This window comes from Hyperoodon ampullatus, assembly GCF_949752795.1.
Source record: "Hyperoodon ampullatus genome assembly, chromosome: 14".
NCBI lineage: Eukaryota > Metazoa > Chordata > Mammalia > Artiodactyla > Ziphiidae > Hyperoodon > Hyperoodon ampullatus.
The window spans coordinates 88,313,591-88,333,336 of record NC_136927.1 but is presented as its reverse complement, the minus strand read 5'-3'; positions in this window follow the sequence as shown (position 1 = coordinate 88,333,336).

Genomic DNA, 19,746 nt, shown 5'->3' with positions numbered 1-19,746 from the left:
ACTGTCTTAGGGACCTCTTTCATAGACTCATATCCTGGAGTGGGGTGGGGGCGTGCAGCCCCAGAGGCTCCAGGCTCATTTTGCGAGCCCTCGGGAGCCACCCCAACAGCAGAGCAGAGGCCTTGTTCTGTGCTCAGCCCGAAGCCAGGCAGACATAGCGGCCGCGGTGGGGCGGCCCGCCGGAGTGTCTGCACGGTATGGTGGACACATCACATTTTGTGCTGATTCCCCAGGGAGAGATGGGGCATGGAGAAGCAGCGTCCTCCTGGGGGTAGTCTCCCATCTTGGTTGGAAATAGAGGCTTCCCTTTGGCCGGGCCCACCTGCCCTTGGCTCCCCCGGCGGAGCAGGAAGCTTGGAGGAGGGGGAACAGCCAGAGACAGGATTCTGGGGGGCAGAGGTCAACGGGCTGGGGCTGCTGGCCCCCCGGAGCCCTTACCCTGTGTCTGGCCTGGCCCCTGACCCCACCAGCCCTGCCCCCAGCCCACAGGAGCCCAAGTGCCCCAGAACCACCAGCTCTGTTGAGACAGGAAAGCACATGACAGGAAGGGAGTCCCCCTCCCGCTGTCCCCTCCCCAGGAGACCCCCCAGACTGGACCAGCTGCAGCATCCCCCTGGCCCCGGTCTGCTCAGGGAAGGTGGGGCTGTGTCCCCAGCTTTCGGTGCTCAGATGGAAGAGGCCACCCCCCAGTGTCCACCGGACAGACATCTGAGCGTGCGTCCCCCCCGCCCCCGCAGGGCTGGCTGGGGTCTCTGACCTCTGGCCTCCACCCCACAGGGCTCCCACCCTCCCCCACTGAGCAGGGCTCCCTCCTGGCCGGTTCTGCTCAGCTTCCCCAGAGGCCCCGATGTAGGCGGAGGAGGAACGGAGGGAGAGAGGGAAAACCAGTCCCAGAGGCTGGAGGGGCGGGGGCAGGATCAGAGCCCCTGGCAGAGGGTGTCCAGGCTCTGGGGGCAGCACCGGCCCTGGGAAAGCTGAAGCCGCCCCACGGGAGGGGGAGCTGAGTCTGCACAAACGCCTCTGCTCAGGAAATGGGGTGCAGGGAAGGTAGGGGGTGGCTCGGAGCCCGAGGACAGGAGGGGACGTTTCCTGGCGGATGCGGGGTCAGAGAAGGGGCGGAAATGGCCAAGACAGCTGCTGAACATCTGGAATCACAGAGAGTTACCGGCGCCCTCAAGGATGGCGGGGTTTGTGGGGAGCTGTGCACACCCCCGCCCTCTCCTCCTGCCTTCCTGCGGGTCAGTCTCAGCCTCCCCTCCCACTGTCCCCCCCATCAGGGTAAAGCCTGGGTTGGGGTCAAGAGCCCTCCAGGCCAGTCGGACGGGGGCCTATTTCCCAGGGGCTCGACACCCCTGGCTGGTGCACAGTGTGTGCAGGCCACAGCCCCGCTCCTAGGGTGGTCCCCGGGGCCCCATGCATGACTGGAAGCATCAGTGCACACTCGGAGCCCCATGTCACTGCTGGCAGAGCCCCTCAGGGCGGACCTTACCCTTTCCACTCCTGCAGCCCCCACTCGGGGTTTGATGTAAAGTGATGGCTGCATTATGTTATGCAAAGTGTCACATCGGCTCCCTGCCATGAGTCAGGCAGTGTACGAAGAAAGGTGACCGTGCTTCCCAAGCCCCTCTCTGGTACCCAAAAGTCTTAACCTTTCTCTACTTGCCCACAGACATGCCCGCCTACAGGCCTGTGAGCATCGCCGCATGCCCGCAGCTGGCCAGTGGCCACTCCTCCCCATGTGCAGACACTAACGCCCCAGCGTACCCTCTGCTGGTGGATACCCAGGTTTCCAGATCTTTCCCTTCAGCATGGCTGCCAAGAACACCCTTGTCTGAGGACCCTGCCCTCTTGGTGATTTCCCCTCCACACCCGAGTCCTAAGAGTGTGCCAGGGTGTGGCCAGATTGCTTTTCCAAAAGTTTGTGCTGGCCTGTGAGTCATGTGGGGAGCTGTCTCTGCAGCAAGGCCAGGGAGTGTGGTGGTTTAGTATTTGTTGGTCTACGTGTGTATAAGTGTAATGAATGTTGACTGATCCTGACCTGCTGCCCAGGCGCCAGGAGCCATTCCATCAGTCAGGCAATCCAGTCCTGCTTTTTGCCCACTGCCCCTTGGAGGTCCCTCACCTGTGGGACACCCCCACACCCCCCCCCACCCGGCTCATGGTGGCCAGATGGAAACTGTGGCCTGGACCTCCGCCAGCCCTGGCTCTGGAGAGGGGAGACTAAGCGGGGCGGGGATGATGGAATGATGGAAAGGATGGGGTACCCTCGGCCTGGGAGGCAGGTCTTGGGGTTTGGGGGTGCTACGTGTTTTCCGCAGGGGACCCCGAAGACCAGTGGTGATGCCGGGAAAGGGGGCCAGCACAGAGGGCCTGAGATGGCTCCTCCCCCTCGTGCCCCAGCGCCCCCCATCCCCCCCCCCAAGTTGGAGCCCTGGTTCCTGCCCACAGAGCCTCTCCTGGGGACTCGGACTCCACCGGTGGGGGTCTCTAGGGGGCACAGACGTTGCCTTTCCCTCCTGGCTCCTCCACGCCCCAGAACCATCAACATTTGTTTCCTGATGTTGAGGCGGAAGGTGGGATGTGTCTCCAAAGCGGCAACCCACACAGTGGTCCTTGGAGAACTCCGGAGGGCGACCCCGGAGTCCCCCACGCCGGTGCCCTGTCACCCTCCTCCCGACACTCCAGCAGGGAAGCGGCTCCTCTTTGGAGGCGGGGCCATTACTGGAAAGCTCCCACGCTACCCCCAGCAGCATCCTGGGTCCAGGCAGCCACCCCAAGAGTGAAGAAGCAGGTGGGGGCGTGGGTAGGGGTCTCCGGAGTGAGCCCTCGGCTCTCTGGAGAGCGGGAGACAGCCTGGGCGAGGACTGGGTGGGGATCCCCTTGGCCTCCAGCCGAGACCCCCAGGGCCAGCCTTTCTGGGGCGTGACTCTCCCACCTGCCCCAGTGGGTGGGCTGCAGCTGGCTTCCGCTTAGGCCCGGCGTCAGGGCTGGGGGCTCACGAGTGGGGCTCCTTCCTGACGCCCCCCCCCCGACACACACCAGAGAGCGGAGGAGGGGGGAAGCGTCTGGAGGTTGGGGGCGGGGCAGAGCCAGCCCAGAGCAGGGGGCACCCTGCAAGGCCCCCGAGATCTCCTGGGGTCTCTGGCGCAGGGCCTGCTCTGCCCTTCGGGGTACGCAGCTGGGGGAGGGGGCTCTCCTTGGGCTGCACTGCCGGCACCTCCTGAGCGGATCTAGGTTACAGCCCTCGCGGCTCCTTCTAAGTCTCTTGCGCAGATTAAAAATGGCAACTGTCCTGGAGCTGACCCCAGGGGACCCTGGAAGTTTCCTCCCCCCCGCTCGCTCACAGACAGTCTCTGTTCTCAGCGTCTGCTCGGCGCGGGGCGGCTGCTCTGAGGCGCGGGCTCCCCACCCTTCTCGCCCCGCCGGTCTCTGGGGAGCTGGCGCGAGGTCAAGCCACCGCAGCCCATCCAGCCCACCTCCGTGGAGCGTGTGGGCGGGGCCGCTCCAGGGCCCAGACAGGCAGGCCCTTCTCCCCCGTCCCGTCCCCTCCCCTCCCGGCTGCCCCGCTTCGGGCAGAAAAGTGGGGCAAGAAGGGAGGGGGGATGGGGGAGAAGGGAAGGTGTCCGCGCCCCCTCGCCACAGCCGGGGCCCTGAGGGGTCCAGGAGGGGCGCCCCACGTTGGCTCCTGAGGTTTCTCTAGGGGGCTGCCCTCCGGGGGGAGCCCACTTGGACCGCACACACATCACACAGTCATGAAGGCATCACCACCCCCAGGCGGCCTGGCTCCAGGACAGGATCTGGGGGCCAGGAAAGCGTCTGGGCCTTTGCCCTAAGCCCACCCAGGAAGGCAGTGGGGCGGGGAGGACACAGGAGCAGAGAGGGCCCCCTTATCCCCCCCTCCTGTCCCCCACCCGCCCTGGGGATCTAACCGCAGGGCTGCCCACCCAGCCACTTTGAAGCTGCTGGAGGAGCAGGACTCAGCTGCCGGGGCTCCTGCGCCGGGCCCGCCCCTCAGGCTGAGCTGCGTGGGAGCCGGGAGTGACCACAGGGCTGCCAGCAGCCTTTGAAGTGCTGGGGCGAGGCCGCAGGAAGTGGGCGGCAGCCCACCCAGGCCCTGGGCCCACCCCACCCGAGGACTGGAGCCCCTGCCCACGGGGCCCATGCACTGGCCACCTGGGCTGCCCAGGTGTACCCTGGTGTGGGGAGTTCAGGGGTCAACTCCCCAGCCTCTGGCGCCCAGCCCCCATTTTGCCCATGCTCCCTCGGGGGAAGCAATGGGGCCAGGAGTTGGTCCCTCTCCCTCAGCTAAAAATAGCGGGGCTCAGGCTGGGTGGAAACCCCCCTGGCGGGGGAGGAAGGGGCAGGGCCCCAGGGCTGGGGCCTGGCCTCGGGGAGTGAGGCTGGGCAGGAAATGCCCGGGTGCCCCGGCCCCAGCAGCAAAGGTTCCCTTGGTGGCACAGCCCTCTGGAAAGTCCCAGGCGGTGCCTGGGACCCGCGTGGGGCAGGATCTCCCAGGTCCCTTGGGTTGGGCCTCGCATCCCGGAGGGGGGGCTCCCCCACACCCCAGCAGGTGACCACTGCCTGGGCCTGGCAGTCCTGGCCCCCAGGAAGCCCGGATGGAGCTAGTTCTTCCTCCTCGGTCATCTCTGCGCCTGGTGATGAGCTGAACAGCCCGCCTCCAATCCCCCCTCGCTTTCCCAACAAGCACCATTCACGGAGGACCAGCTGGCGGGGGACAGGACTGAGCATGGCAAGGTCCACGGCTGCCCCAGGGTGCTTGCTGAGCACAAGTAAGGGCTTAGCCTGAAGGAGGGCTTTTCAGGAGGGAACACCCGGTGGTCGCCAGCCTGGAGTGGGGAGGGCAGGAGCCGAGACGGAGCTCACAGCCTGGCCCTGGGAGAGGCCTGGAGCTGAAGGGAACTTGGCATCCTGGAGGAATAAGAACGAGGCCAGTGTGGCTGGAACCTGGGAGCGGGGGTACAGGAATGAGGCCAGGAATGGGGGACAGATCACGTGGGGCCTGGTCAACTGGGGAGAGGGGTTTGAGAGGAAGCCACTTCTCAGAAGCCACTGAAAGATTCGGCAAGAAAGTTCCAGACTCACGTTTGCATTTCAGAGCGGTCACTGCTTTGTGAAGGAAGGGCTGGGGGCGGGGGCGGGGCTTAGGCTGGAGGAAGGCTCCAGAAGGCAGGGAGGGGCCAGCAAGGGGGGTTGTGTGAACAGGCGGGCACAGCGGCCTGGGAGGAACGCGCGCGGGCCGGAGTGTCAGGGTACCAGGAGAGGATGGATACGCTAACACTTCTGGTGTTCTCGAGAGAAAATATGAAATCTAAACAGGATAAGAAGGAAGCCAGGAGAGGGGAAAGCCGAGTGTTTGGGAGAAAGGAGGGCTGTTCCTGGTGAGATGTCACAGCTGTGGGCGAGTGGGGGTGTGGCCACAGCGGGAGCTGGCGGGAAGAGTCGCTTCAGGGTGGGTGGAGGTTTAGGTGACAACTTCCTCCAAGGTGTGACTCTGGAGTGGGGGACTGGAGGTGTTTGGAGTTGGGGAGGTGGAGGGGACATCCAAAGAGGGCCCTCACGACGTCTCCACGGAGGGCAAAGGAGGCATTTCTAGCCTTCACCGTTACAGACACCACCTCTGTCACCGCCAGCAGCCCCTGTCACTGTCCCCTAACCACAGTCACCTCCATCACCATCGTCACCTCTATTGCCTTCAGCGCCATGATCACTTCCCATCAGCATCACCAAAATCCACCGTCCCAGGCACCACCATCACTGGTTCATTCACTCACTCACTCTGTGGGCAAATATCTGTGGGCAATAGTCCTGGCACAGAATTGCACTGGGCTCTGGTCATGGCGATGAGCAACACAGGTGATGTCTCTTCCCTTGGGGAGCTTACAGCCTAGTGGGGCGGAGCGAAACCAAACACATTCAAAGGTTTAGAAAACAAGCATTAGAATGATCCCGCAATCCCACTCCTAGGAAGTTACCCCAAAGAAATGAAATGCATTTGTCAGCTGGCACGTGGTCCGTCTACACACTGGAAAGAAAAGGAGTGGATAACTGACGCGCAGAATAAGCATCCCTGCTAAGGGAAAGGAGCCGGGACCAGAAGACCCCATTCTACGTGGCTTTGTTTATGTGAAATCCTGGGAAAGACAAAACTATAGTGACAGAGAGCGGATCAATGGTGGGCAGGGCAGGGCAGGGCAGGGTGGGGGGGCCTGGGGGCACAATGAACAACAAGAGGCTGAGGGATTGGGGGGTGATGGGAATGTTCTATATCATAATAGTGGGAGAATAGTGGGGGTGGTTACACGACTGTTTGTCAGAGCTCATCAAATTGTATGCTTCAAATTGGTGAATATCATTGTACATAAATTATACTCCAATAAAGCCTCATTTTTCAAAAGACGTAAGGACCGTGAGTGGAATCCAGGAAAGCGTGCGGAGGCGATGGGGACGGAGCTGAGGGCTGGGAGCGGTGAGGGCTGGGTTTGGCCTTGTCTTCCTGGCAGAGGTGTCATTCCTCTTGGGTCACGAGCTAAGTCCATGGTTAATTCCCCTTTGGTGATTTTAACTCGGGTGAACAGAAGCAGATCCAGACTCAAGCTGTGCGTTGACGTAACTCATTTTTATAGGCTGTTTTTAGATGGGACACCGTTTCCCACCCAGGTGACCAGAACAGGCTGGCAGAAGTGGCTGTGAATGGCTAGTGGGCACTTGTGTCGGACTCACCACTGGCCAACAGGCGCAGACTTGCTCCCAGGTCCGGGCAGCCTGGATGCCGTGATATCCTGGGACCATCAGCTCCCAGACCATTGAGTGGATGGTCAGCCGTGGGCTGATGGTGCCAGCTTGGGGGGCCACGCTTGGGGGGCTGCTGCTTTGCTGCAGGAGGGGGTGCAGGAGCAAGGGGTCCCCGTGGCCTTCCCCCCACCTTGACTGTCCCTGGGTTTCTAGTCCTGCGCAGGGGAGGGCTGGGCCGGCCTAAGGTCTGGGCCCTGGGCCCTGGAATTCACGTGGAGGAGTGGGCTCCCAGCGGGGGTGGGGGCTCCCCACGGTGCAGGCGACAGTGGCCCCCTGGCCTTCTGGCCTCTCCCGTGACCTGTGGGGCTCCCTGAGGAGGGGCCCTGGGCCTGGTGCCACCGGGGGTGGGTCCACACACTGGCAGGCCAGAAGGGGCCTGGGGGAGTGTCAGGGACCGGGGTGTTTCTTTAGTGCTGGCTCTGCTGTCCTTCCTGAAGTCACGGCCGTCGGTGCCCGGGCCCATCTCGGAACTGGTGAGCCCCAGGCCCCAGTGGCCTTTTCCCCCTGTGGCCTTGACTGGGGCTGGGAACCTCCGGCCTGGCGTCCTGTGTCCTGCCAAGAGGATGTCCTGTCCTCCAGGCCGGCTCCCGCCCTCCTCCATCCCTCTGGGGCCTCCAGGGACAGAGGTGGGGGTGTGGGGGGTGGAGGGGATTTGGAGGCCAACCGGCTGCCCCCCGGCCGATGGGTCCTGGCCCCGCCTGTCCCCCCGGCTTCCTCCTCCCCCTGGACCCGGATGCAGCGGACAGAGGCCCCCAGCCCAGCACCTGGGGTTTTCCAGGATAGACTCTGGTTCCCCCGCAGGGTGGGGGGTGAGCTGCTCCAGGGAACAAAGGCCAGGGGAGGAGAGGGGAAGTGGGGAGCAGGGCGAGGAAGGGGAGGCCCTGAGGCCACAGCGCCACGGGCTGCCGCCCCCATCCCTCTCTCGGTTTCCTGTCCTGAGCAGGCGTGGGCCAGAGTGCGGGGGAAGAGGTTTCAAGTCAGCTCAGCGGCTCCTGCCTCCAGCCTGACCCTCCTCTGGGGGAGGGGGAGGCCAGGCCAAGACATCTCGGCTGGGAAGGTGCTGAGAGCTCAGGGAAACGGCTGCTACTTGGGGAGCAGGAGCAGTGTGCTGAGCACCGCACCTGTAGGCCCCTCCCACATCCATCTAGAACGTGGCCTGAGGGTCCTGCCTGCACCCCCAGCATCAGTGCTGGGTGTCTGCCCCGTGTGTGTGTGTGTGTGTGTGTGTGTGTGTGTGTGTGTTTCCAGGGGGACCAGCTGTCTGGGGAGGGCTGAGACCGTCTATGTGTCCCTGTATTTGTCTCCTGAGTCTCTGTGCATCTGGTATGTTTCTGAGCACGTCCCTGGGCCATGCGTGTGTGTTTGCATGTGCATGTGTGCCTGTGTGTGTATGCACATGCGTGTGTGCTTGAGTCTGTATCCCAGGCGTGTGTCTGAATCTTGGGGTATCCACGTGGCCTTCCTGCATGTCTATATTTGTGGGGTGGAGTGCTGTTTCTCCTCTAAGGTCGAGAACGACCAGTGCCCCCCCAGGAAGCCCGGACCCCGGGAGGGGTGGTGGCAGGACGGTAGCTGCTGGGCCTTCTCCCCGCCAGCCCCAGGCTCTGTCCACCCTCAGCAGCCCTGGCGAGTTAAAAATAGCCCCGGGGCCTCTGGAGGCGGAAGGGGGAGAGGCACCGCGGGGGAGGGCGAGGGCGGGAGGCACCCCCGGCCCAGCGGGCAGAGGGCGGGTGTCCCGGGCCCACGCCAGCACTCCCAGGCCAGCCAGCCCGGCTCCAGCAGGGCGGGTCACACATCCTCCCGGCCCCACCTGCGAGGCTTCGGGACCCCCGCCTTGGGGCTCCTTCGGGCCCTGCTCTTGAGGAAACGGAGAAGGCCCTGGGGCAGACAGCCTGGCAGAGCCTCAGTCCCCAGAGGTAGGAGGGGTCCCAGGGCTGCCCCCAGCACCTGCCCCGGGGCTGCCCCCTCCTGGCCCCCACTTCCCTGGAGCCCCAGGTAGGAGGCAGGTCGGGGCAGGGAGGGAAGAGGACCGACAGCCCCAGGAAAGCATCTTCCCTCAGGACGGGGTCAGTGGAGGATTTGGGTTTTTTTTGTGTAACTGTTTATTGACGAACCACATACATACTGAAAAGTGCACATACCTTGAGTACATAGTTAATGAGTTTTCATAAACTGAACACAACTTATCACCAGCACCCGAAACAGGAGAAGAGGACATGGCCAGCCCAGGAGGCCCCCTTGGGCCCACATCCCAAAGGCTATCGCTGTTTGACCTCACTGGCTCCGCCTGTCCCGCCCGTATCTGAAGGTGCCCTGCCGTGGAAGCGAGGCCACTGTGCAGCCGGGAGTCACAGGTGGCTATCCTCCTGGCTGTCCAGTGTCCCCTGTGTGACAAGCTGCATTTCACTTACATACTCTGCTGCTGGTGGGTTTTTCCAGTTTGGGGCTATCGCAAAGAGGGCGTCCTTGAACATTCTGGGACGTGTGGCTTTTGTGAACCTGAGCGCGTATTTCCTTGGGCCCCCCTAGACGTGGAGCTGCGGTTTGAATGGTCACAGCTCTCTCTGAGGGTCTTATGGGGGTCCTGTGGACACTCCCAGAAATGCTACAATTTGCTCCTGCTTTCAGGGAGTGCACACGCTGGGGCTCCTCCTAGACTCGAGGCCTGGCCTAGGGCCTCTCCAGCCTGGGGTCTGTTTGTCCTTGGCCGGGCTGGGCCTTGGGCTAGGGTCTCCCTGGGCGAGGCTGTCCTCCCCCCCCAGGAGGGCAGCGCCCATGCGCCCTCCACCCGGCGGGCACGCCCAGAGGAGGTGTCCCATCCCGGCGGCCCACACCCACCCTTCCTTCCTCAGGAAAACCTGTGGTCTGATAAGGCCTCCAGGCTCTGGTTTTCAAACCACCCCGGCACCAGGACCCCCCAGGGGAGGAGCGAGCAGAGCCCTGCGCAGCCCAGCCCGCAGCAGCGGCCGGGGGAACTGGGCTCTTGCGCTCCCAGATCCCTCCCGAACCACAGAGACACACGCGTGGCCACAGAGATGGTCTCTGAGGGTCCTGGCCGGGTCTGGGGGCGGTGAGGCGGGGCTGGTCAGACCAGGTGGGATGGCTGCCCCTCCCGGCTCCCCCCAGCAGCTCCACGCAGGCAGGGGCCTTCCAAGGCAAAGGCCCCGAGCCCCCTCTAGCCCCCTCCCCGGGCTTTCCCCCACCCCGCCCCTCTCCTGGGTGTGTGGGGTTGAGGGCTCAGAGGAGGAAGACTGCCCCGCAGTTCTCACTCACCTCCCAACACCAGGCAAACACGGCCTCTTCCCAGGGCCTGTCCGCCTTGCCTGGGGCTCCCAGCAGCAGCCCAGGGTGACCCCAGCCTCAATCCCGTCAGGAAGATGTGCCCCCAGGACATCCAAGGCTGGCAACCGCAGCAGAAAGCCGGGAGCCTGCTCTGAGTGCCCGCCTGGCCCGGCCCTTTATCGTGCCCATCTGGCCCTGGTGACTGTTAACCCCCGTGATAACGATGCTGACAAGGGAGGTGGTACCTTGGGGCCGCTTTTGTGTCCTGCCGTCTTGCTCAGCCCACTCAGCTATGCCAGGTGGGTTCTTCAGGTGCAGACTGCCACCCAGAGAAGTAAGTGATTTACCCAAAATCACACAGTGAGCATTGATCCCAATTCTGGCCAGGCCGGCCCCTCAGGACCCAGAACACAAGAGGGAATCTGACATGGCCATGCCCTCATGGAGCACGGGGGGGGCAAAGGACAGTCAAAAAGTGCAGGCGTTAGGCCAAAGTGGAGCCCTGTCTGGGCGGGCTCCACTCTCCCTGAGCAAGAGTGCACAGCTGTCTTGGCGGGCCGGGGGGCAGGGTCGGGAGTGGGTCCTCAGGACGGCTGAGAACCACCAGGTGGGTAGGAGCAGGAAAGGCATTCCAGGTTGAGGGAACAGCAGGCGCAAAGGCCCTGGGGCAGAAGAACCGCCGCATCTGGGCCCTGGCGGGCTGGCGTTGTGAAGCTGGTGTCAGGCAAAGCCAAAGGGCAGGTGTGGTGCCCCTGCAGCTGGCAGTCTCCCTCGTCCACAGCAGGTGTGTGGGCCTGGGACCCACCTGTCCGCAGGCCCGGCCCAGGGGATGGTGGTGAGGGGTGGGCCGGCTTCCTGAGCAGGCTGGCAGACGGGGTGGAGGGTGGGGCATATTCCACTTCATTTCCTCCGGTGCTCCCTGCTGCCCTCGGGCTGGGCTGCCCTGGACGCTGGCTGTGTGGGGCATCCGTGGGAAGGAGGGTCGCCAGCTGTGGTGGGGCTGGCTGCATCCCGGAGCTGTGCCAGGGTGAGGGGAGGGTCCCTCGGGGGCTGGTCCCACCTGCAGGACTGGAGGTCAGTTTGCCCCATCTCAGTGGGGGCCCCTGAGGCCCATAGCACGGACTCTGGTGTCCCACCCCTCAGCCGAGGTGGGGAGAGAGTCCTGGCTGGACTAACGGGGTCTGAGGTTGAGGCTGGTTGGAGAAGGGGGTCCAAGCCAGGGCGGCCCTCCAGGCACAGCTGTGGGAGCCCCCCCGACCCGCCAGGGCCCAGGTGCTCTGAGGGTAGGGCTCTGCGCGGGACCCTGCCCAAGCGACCTCTGAAACTCCAGTGAGCAGGAGAGAGGAGTGCCCTGCGGTCACCCTTCTGCCACATGACCTCCCCTGACCCCAGCCACACTGGGGTGTGGGCTGCGTGCCCCAGGGTCAGAGGCACCCAAGCCAGCTCCTCTCCTTCGAGGCCTCCCCGCCCCCGCTGGGCACCTGCAGCCCTGGCCTTGCTCCACAGACCCGCGTGTCTCCCGCACCCACACCCGCTCTGGTTTCCTGTCCCCTGAACAGGCACCCGCTGCCCCGCGGCCAAGCGGAGAGGCAGCTGCCCCCACTTCTCCCTCATCGACCGCGTCCACTCCACCCAGGGCTCGTCAGCTCTCGTCCTAAACACATCTCTGGATCATTCGATCGAGCCCGTCTCCTCTTCAAAAGTCTGTGACGGGACCTACAGCCTGTGGAAAACCCCAGAAGCTCCTGCCCGGCGGTCGCCACATGGCCCCAGGTGACCTTTGAGGTCATCGCCCCCCAGAGCACCTGGACTCGGCCCAGCGAGGACTTCCCCCCGCCAGGCTCAAGCTGCACGCTGTTCACCTCCGCAGCCACGTCCCCCCCTCCCCATCTGGAGGGCGTCTTGCCCTCATTCCAGAGATTTGGGCGGGACCACCTCCTGCCCAGTGTCCAGAACTGGGCCTGGTTCCCTCCGGAGTGAGCAAAGCAGGACACACACTCCCGGACACTCTTGTACAAACCTGGCGGTCGCCTCTGAACAAACACACACGGACCCGGACACACACAGACACCCATGCACCAACACACACACACACCCCCGAGGAGCCCACAAACACGTGTGCAAGCACACAGGCATGACGAAGGCTCATGGCAGCTGTCAACAGAAACAGCCCCGGACAGGCTTCGAGGCAGCGAGATGGATTTCATGCGGTCTACTGCAGCGGGGAGAGACTCCACTCCAGCTGAGACAAAGATGCAGGGGGTTCAAAGGGAGAACAGACTGGGACAAAGCACATTTTGGGGTTTGGCAGCATTGCGATTTCTTTTTTGCCTGTGCTGCACGGCACGCAGGGATCTTAGTTCCCCGACCAGGGCTGGGACCTGCGCCCCCTGCAGTGGAAGCACGGAGTCCTAACCACTGGACCGCCAGGGAAGCCCCAACATTGGGATTTTTTGAGCAAAAAGACAGTGTGGGGGCTGGAGTCACCTTTAGGGACATGACTGGTGCAAGTGGAGGCCAGGCTGAGGTTGGGTCAAGGGTCTCGGCAGGGCACTGGGGCAAGTCCTTCGTGGGTCCAGGGTTTACACCCCTGGCTGCTGCGCCCTGAGGGTGGGCAGACTGGGAGCCTTCGGATCCCAAAGTGAAAACGAGCCCCAGGCCTGAAGGAGGAGGTTTTGTCCCATTGATTGGTTGGGTCTTTTTCTTTTGGACTGATTTTAGGTAGATGGAAAAGCGGGGACATTTGGGAGTCCCCAGAGTTCCTGTGTGCCCCTCCGCCGGCCCAGCTTCCCCTAAAGTTACCACTGCAACCCCGAGGCAGCTTCGCTTAAGTGCAGCTCCAACCCTACTTGGATTCACCCGTTCTTCCATCAGTGTCCTTCTCCTGCTCCAAGACCCCATCCAGGGCACCACATTGCAGGGCCCTCACGTCTCCCTAGGCTCCTCTGGGCTGGGACCGTTTGTCTGAACAGCACGTGTTTTCATGACCGTGACAGTTTTGAGGCGTGCTGGTCAGGTGTTTTGTAGCATGTCCCTCAATTTGGGTTTGTCTGATGTGTTTTCTCATGATCACACCAGGGTTATGAGTTGGGGGGAAGACAGCAGCAGAGGTGAGGGACCCTTCCTGTCACATCACATCAGGGGCCTGGACTAACGGGGTCTGAGGTTGAGGCTGGTTGGAGAAGGGGGTCCAAGCCAGGGCGGCCCTCCAGGCACAGCTGTGGGAGGCCCCCCGACCCGCCAGGGCCCAGGTGCTCCGAGGGTAGTCGCCACATGATGTCCCTGATCACTTGGCTAGGGGGCTGCCTGCCAGGTCTCTCCCCGCTAAAGCCCCTCACTTTCCCTTTTTCGCCCTGTTCTTCAGAGGGGGTTCCACGCTCAAGGAGCGTGAGGGCTCGCCTCCACCTCCTGGAGGACCCAGACTCACGGCCCTGCGTTTATGTCGGCCGTGTCACTTCGTGCTTTGTGTCATATCCAGGGGGACGTTATTCTGATGCTCAGATGGCCCCGGGTCTGGCCACCTTTCCCATCAGCTCCCGTGTCCCTCTGTCCTTTGCTTTCTGAGCCCTTCCGTCCTACCAGCACTGCCACACGCTCCCCCTGTGTTTTCCCTGCCCCGCCCTCTCATCGGCCGTTTCTCCAGGGACCCCCCCTTCCCGGGTCCACCCTGGCTGACCTCTCGGCTGACCTGCTCACCGCCTGGCTCCTTCCCAGAATAAAAGGCGTCCTGTCTTGCTCTCCAATATTGGGACGTACGTGGCATATGGCAGGTTCGATGTGCTCCATGAATGTTGCTGAGTAAGTGCGTGAGTGGATGGATGGATGAGGCTGAGGCAGCGGGCTAGCACCGCACAGGGTTGGGGCCTCTCCAAGCCCACCAAAGGGACCCCAGAACACCCTCCTCTGATGGGAGGGGAGGGGCCTTACCTTGTCCAGGTGGGACAGGGCCCCTCATCACCTCCTTTTCCTCCCCCTCCCAGCCCCTAGCACAGGAGCTGGGCCAGGTGACCCCATGGGGAGACTCCTGGCACAGAGTAGGTGCTCAGAAAATGTGCCCCGTCTCTCCCTTTCCTCCCAGGACGGAGCTCGGTCAGGCTCTGGCTGACTGTAGCCCCCAGCACCCCCCTTTCGTGTCCCCGCCTGGCGGCTCCCGAACAGGACCCTGGGGAGAGCCCGGTGTCCCTTCCCACCCCCACCCTCCATGGCTATCTGCAGCCATCACCAGCTTCTGCAACGCGAGCCTCCGTGGCTGTGGCCCCGGGGAGCAGCTGCGTTCCTCGTCGGGGATGGAGGCCCCCAGCCCCCTTGTCCCGCTCCAGCGCTGACTGGCTGCTCCCCCGCGGCCTCCCAGTTTCCAGAGCCCGCCTGAGATGGAATTACAGCCCCAGGCCCGCACCTGCGGCTGGCAGCGGTGCCTCCTAGCTCGGCCGGGCCCTGTCTTCCCCTTTCCTCCCAGGGCCAAGTGAGGTCCCAGTTGGGTAGGATGCCTGCCGTGTGCCCAGGAGAAGCGGGGGCTGTGCAGACCCCCGTGGGGGTGGGGCGGGGATCAGGGAAGCGTCCTCAGGGAACGACGCCTCCACAGGGATGAACAGGGAAAGCGGGACTTAGGGAGGAAGGGGGGCAGCACGGAGAAGACTTGGAGCCGCAGAGGGGGTGGGGTCAGATGACAAAGGGACCCGGGCCAGCCCAGCGGGGGGCCCGGTGCCACCATCCACGGTCGGGGCCGGCCTCAGGCAGCTGAGCCCTGGGGGCAGGGCCCGCGGGGTGGGGGTGCTGGGGTGGGCTGGGGCCCCCCAGAGAGAGGCCTGGTGGGATGGGAGGTGAAGTGCCAGGAGAGGACAAGGTCAGCGGTCAGGCCAAGCTGTTGGCAGACCCGCAGGGACAGGCACCAGCTCCACCCACAGCCCCCGGGCTTGCCCAGGCTGCCGCCCCCCTGCTCTGCCGCGTTCCCGCCCCGCCCGGGTCAGCCCGCCCCCCCACCTCCAGCTTTCTGCCCCTGCCCTCTGACACCAGCCCCTCCCAGGCACACAGCAGGTGTGGCCCAGCCTCCGTCTGGAGTGAAGGTCAGGAAGGCAGGGCCCTGGTGCGGGCCGGGGCTGAGGGGGCGGGGGCTCAGGAAGGGAGGGGGCTGGCATTTGGCAGTGGCATTTTGGAAGAACGGTTGCGGGTGAGCGCTTGGAATGGAACGGGGTGACAGTTGGCGGTGGCAGCTGGAGCGGCAGTGGGGCTTGGCAGGGGCGCAGGCCGGGAGGACAGTTGGGGTGGAGCAGGCGTGGGCTTGGCAGGTAGCCTCTGGCTCTGGAGGGAGCTCTCGGGGAGGCCCAGCAGGAGGGCAGGGCCAGCTGGCACCAGACACGGCCGAGCCAGGCCCAGGAGCAGGCTCCAGCCTCAGCCAGGCGGCCCCCGGCCCACGGGTGGGGCTCTGCTGCAGCCCAGGGCGGGCCCCCAGTCCACCCGCGGGGCCTGGGATGACGCGCAGAGGCGGTTTCTGCGCGCGGCCCGGGCATCCTTAGGCTGCGTCTCCTGCCCTGCCCTCAGCCTCTCTCCCTCCCTGTCCGCTTCCAGCGGGGGCTTGGAGAGGACAGGGACAGGTTCTGGGCAGTTTCCTGGGAGGGGCAGGACTCCCGGGGCTGTTGCCATGGGGACGGCTGAGCAACACCACTGGCTGGAGGATAAACAGGCAGGTTTCCTGACCAGTGATTGCCATGAAGACAGCCCTAGAGAACCCAGCTGGGGTAGATGGGGAGACGCTGCCCGGGGGTAGGTGGGGGTGGGGGTGAAGGGCCTGGCGAGGGGGCTGGCCCAGGGGGACACCAGGAAGGGGGAGGTGAAGGGACGTTTCTTCCCAGAGCGCCCTGGGGCTCTGCCTCACGGGGGGAGCAGCCCCGGTGTGGGGCTGGGTCCCCTCCCAACAACTCTGCCCCTGAAGCCACACAGTGCAGGGGGTGGGCTGGCTGAGCACGTGGTGCAGGGGCCCTGCCAGCCAGGCAGCTCTGGGGACTGAGCCTGCCCTTCAACGGCCCGGGGTCTGCAGGTGGGTGTGAAGGCAGCGCGCTCAGAGGGGCAGCCATCGGCAAGCACACCTGTGGGCCTGGCCGCTTCTGCACCTCGGCCCCTGGGTTCCCAGCCCTGGCCTCGGGGATGCTTAATCTCTCCAGGCCCCCAGACCCTCACTGCCCCAAGGTGTCTCTTGGGCAGGCTCCAGACGCGCTCACACATGTGGCTGGGGGTAAAGTTCCAGAAGGACCATCATGTGGCAGGGACCACTGACCATCCATTTGTTCATCTGTCTTGTCCTCCAGCGAAGCAAGGGGCAGGAACCACGTCTGGTTCATCGTGGCATCTCAGGCACCTTATTCCCCAGGCCCTCCCAGACTCCCATCTGTTGGCTTTGCTGCCTCTGGACACCAGGTGCCGTGGCTGAAGAGTGCCACTGAGGCCAACCCCACATGCTTGGTCCTTGCCTGTTGCTAGAGCCACCTCCGGGGCAGAGCTGCCCTCACGGAGGCCACACTTCTACTGACGGTGAAGGACCCACTGGTCGTCACGTGCAGCTCCCTCCTAGGGTCTACGCCAGTATTAGGGGTGAAGTGCAGTATGTGTCACCTGCTCCAGGGTCCAGGGGACCCCAGCAAGAGTGGAGGCTTTTTGACCAAGCCTGGCGTCTGCCCGCTGTTGAGTCCGAGCCTCGGCACTGATGAACGTGGGGCCCCTGGGTCTGTGCTGCCAGCATCTCCCCATCAGAGCAGATGCACCCAGGTGGCCCCAGGGAGTCCAGCCGCATGACCCTCCTCTTCCTCCCAGCTCCGCTGAGAGGCCACCGCTGCTACTATTGGCTCTTCTCTTCCTTCTTTTCTTTTCCCTTTCTTTTTTCTTTCCTTCCTCCCTTTGTCCCTTTCTTTCTTCCTCCCTCCCTCCCTCCCTCCCTCCCTTCCTTCCTATGATAGGGGGTTATTAGCGCCCAAAAGCTTCACTGTCTTCAGTTTTAGGCAAAGCTTGATCAGAGCTCCCTGGGACGGTCCTTGGTTCTGCCTTTTTGGTCTATCAGCCTCCTCCTCAAGCTGCTTGCCCTTCTGTTTGTTCTTGGAAGAGAAGAGATGAGAGGCTCAGTCCCCAGTCACTGGCAGGGCTGCTGGGGTCCGGAGGCTCAATTCACCATCATGCAGGGCAGGGGAAGGGGAGAGAGAGTTCCAGGACCCCAGGGACTCATTCCAGAACTCAGTAAGACTTTCTACCAAGACCAGAAGCCCTAGGCTAACAGGTGGGGTGAGCCCTGGTACTGGTGAAAGAGGCTAGGTCCTCGTGGGCAGGTCTCCTGAGCAATGGCTGAGCACCACTGTGTGCTCCACCAAGGCAGCCTCTGCAGCTCTCCGTTCTGCAGGGACGATGGACGTGGCGCCCTAGCAACGCTGTTCTCCTTGGAGAGTGTCTGGGGGTCGAACCTTCTTGGTGGTGAGGGGGGCTCTCTCCGGGCGCGGGGGGGCAGCCATCAGGGGAATGGTCCTCCTCTGTCTGGCGGGCTGCCCTCCTCAGTCTCCCCAGCATCCTTTGCTCCATGGGCTACAACTGCACTCCAGGCAGGCAGGTGGGGGAGGACCCCCGCAGAGAGTGCCCTCCGTCCCCTCAGGAAGGACAGAGTGACCGGCCAGAACCTCCTGGAGGCCGAGAGGCAGGCACTTCTGAGGATGGCTGTACCCAGCCCCCACCTGAGAGGGCCCAGGAAACGTGGGCCTGCGGTGCCAGACCCGGGGTCCTCCGCAGGAAAGGCCTGAGAGGGGCCCTGTGCCGGCAGGGCCAGCGCAGGCAGCGGGGAGCGGGGTGAGGGTGTCTGCACAGCCATTTCCAGGCGCCGGCTGCAGTGAGGGAGTGTCCCAGCCTTTCATCGCTGGCTGCCAGACCGCGGCCGCCCTTGTTCACTCAGGGAGAATCCACCCCCCCCCCCCAAGCCTGCCCTCCCCCAGCAGCAGCCCAGTGAATGCCTCCTTACACATCCTGAGAAAGCATCCATAATGGCCCGCCGCCTCCCACCTTCCCAGGAATTCCGCGGCGCTGGGCCCGTAGGGAGGTAGGGCGCAGACGGCCTGCGGCGCCTCCCCATTGGATGGCCAGGTCGTGCTCGACTCCCTTGCCGCGGCTGGCCAGCCACAGGCTCACCTCCCTTCCCACCGTCGCGTCCGGGAGAGGAAGCGAGGTGGCCTTTGCCCCCGCACAGGCCAGCCAAGAATGCGGGGCCACGCTTCCCATTCTGCCCGCCCGAGGACTCGAGGACAGCGGGGGCGAGAAGGGACGCGCAGGGCCCATCTCGGGCAGCACGATTAGAGATCGCTTGCGGGGGAAGCGGGGCACCCGCTGCTTCGCAGGACCCCGAACCCCCCAGACAGACCTCGCGGGGGGAAGGACCGACGCGCGCGCGGCCGCCGATACTCCTCAGTTGGCCAAACTCAAGCCCCGGTGGCAGGCACTGTCCCGTGGCGCGCCTCTCGCTGGGAGCGCCGAGGTCCCCGACAGCGCGGCCCCGAGCCCCTGGGCGCCGTGGGAGCGCTTTTTCTCTGCACAGCGCGCAGCCAGCACAACCTGCGGGGAAGGCGCGAAGTTTGCGAGACACGCGCGGCGCGTCTGTGCGTTGGGGGGCGCGGACAGCCTGCGGCCCGGGGACCCTGGGCCCCCGAGGAACAGGCGCGTGGGCAACGCCAGGGGCGCAGTCCGGGCAGGGCTGGGTTGCCCTCGTCCCGACCCGCATCTCCCATCGGTGGTCTCCCGGCTGCTGGGTCCCCGTGGGAAGGGGCTCGGGCGCCTAGAGACCCCACGCCGCGCCGCCCCCGCCCCCCGCCAGCCCCGCAGAGGGGGCTTCCCACAATGCCGAGCGAGCTCCAGCCCGCACTTCCGCTGTCCGGCCGCCCACGGCGGGGCGGAGGCGAACCGACCCCCGCCGAGGCCCCCTCCGCCCCGCTAGCGGAGCCGGCCGACCGAGGGGCGGGGCGGCGGCCGGGCCGGCGGGGCGGGGCCCGGGGCGGTGGCCGGGGCCGGGGCCGGGGCGCGGGCCAATCAGCAGCGGCCGGGCGCGCGCCGGGGGGCGGGGTCAGGGTCCGCAGGCGGGGCGCGCGCGCGGGCGGCGGGGGCCGCGGGGTTGGAGCGGCGCGGGGGCGCGCGCCGGCCTGACGGACAGACGGACGGACAGACGGACACAGCAGCCGCGGCGAGCGCGCAGCTCGGACCCGCCCGGACGCAGCGCTCGCCCGGCGGCCGCGGCGATCACCCGCGCTGGTCCGGCGGCCGCGGCGCCCGCCCTCGCCCGCGCCCCATGGGGTCACAGGTAAGCGGCGCCGGCTCATTGTCCGCGGCCGGGTCGGCGCATCGCGGCGGGCCCGGGGCTCGGGCCGGGCAGGCTGCTCCGGGCCGGGGCCGCTCCGAGTCGGGCGCGCCCCCGCCGCCTGCCCCTCGCGCCCCGCCGCGCCCCGCCCCGCGGGGGCGCCCTCCCGAAGGCGATCGGCGCGCCCGGCTGCGGCTCCGGGGGTGGCGGTAGCGACCCCCGCCCGGCCCCCTCCGTTCCCTGATCTCCGGTGGCGCGGGCGGGGCGGGGCGGGCGAGGGCGACGCGGGGTCCCCGCGGGGCTGCGCGCGGAGGCGGAGGCGGCGACGGGGCTGCCCCGCG